Raw genomic sequence first — 1043 nt, 5'->3', positions numbered from 1 at the left:
TTATTGGGGAAGGACTTCAAAGGATAGAGGCCTTCTTCACATCTGCCTTGAAGAATTATTTTCCTCGTCATTTGTTCCTTAATTAGAAAATGATTAGGATGGAACTCAAGAAAAGTGTCATTATCTTTGGCTATGAGATGAACAGAAGGAAGGCTTTTTGTTGCTTGGGGGAAAATGCAAGATATTTTTGAGAACTAGATCTTTACTAGGGGTGTGTAAAACACTACGACCAATTTGATTAATCACCATACATGCTTCGCTGGTGGTGTGGACTTGATCTCCTCCGGAGTACTTGTCCATGATGGTCAGCTTGTCAAGTTCCCCGGTGATGTGATCTGTTGCCCCTGTGTCCATGTACCAGTTGCTGTCGGTGCCATAGGAAGTTGTTGTAGTTGATGCGGACTTGGGATCAGGTATGCCGATGAAGGAGGCGTCGAACCTCTTATAGTAGTGGAATCACGGTGTGGCCCTCCTTGCCACACAACTAGTAGGTAGGACGGTGACCATTGTTGCCGCCACCTCTTGCTCCTTGGCGCCCACCAATGCGGCCACGACCACGACCATCGCCGCCACAACCGCGACCACGGCCATTGCTGCCACTATGCTCATGGGAAGCCATGTTCATGGATGAGTTGTTGGAGCCATTCCCAACCAACAGATCCATCCTTTGTTCAAAGGAAACAAGTTGGGTGTAGAGCTCACCAAGTGTGATGGGTTCGGTGTGTGCAGCCATCACAGAGATGACAGGGTTGAAGTCGACGTTGAGACCGGCGAGGATGTATGATGCAATCTCCTCATCTTCAAGCTTCTTGCCAGCGGATGCCATCTCATCCGCTAGTGCATTCATCTTGCCAAAGTAGTCGGCGACGTTGGAGCTCCCGTTCTGCGCAGTGGCCAGGGCCATCCGTGTGTTGATGACGCGTGCCCTGGACTAAGAGGCAAACATGCCCTCAATCACAATCCATGCCTAAGCCGCCATAGGGAGCGATGCGATCTATGCCAAGATGTTGCGCAAGACTGATGAGAGCAGCAAGTTAAGGACC

General features: G+C 50.0%; 1 non-coding gene across 1 annotated transcript; it reads right to left on the bottom strand.

The window, feature by feature from the left end:
• Nucleotides 1-669: 669 nt before the first annotated feature.
• On the bottom strand, nucleotides 670-808 carry LOC117841152 (small nucleolar RNA Z247). The gene has a single exon (XR_004637181.1). It is a non-coding gene; the product is annotated as a small nucleolar RNA Z247 (small nucleolar RNA).
• Between the last annotated feature and the right edge of the window lie 235 nt (nucleotides 809-1043).

Source organism: Setaria viridis, chromosome 9 (genome assembly GCF_005286985.2).
Source record: "Setaria viridis chromosome 9, Setaria_viridis_v4.0, whole genome shotgun sequence".
Lineage (NCBI taxonomy): Eukaryota > Viridiplantae > Streptophyta > Magnoliopsida > Poales > Poaceae > Setaria > Setaria viridis.
The sequence above is the reverse complement of the archived record's forward strand: the minus strand, read 5'-3'. Positions and strand labels throughout refer to the sequence as shown.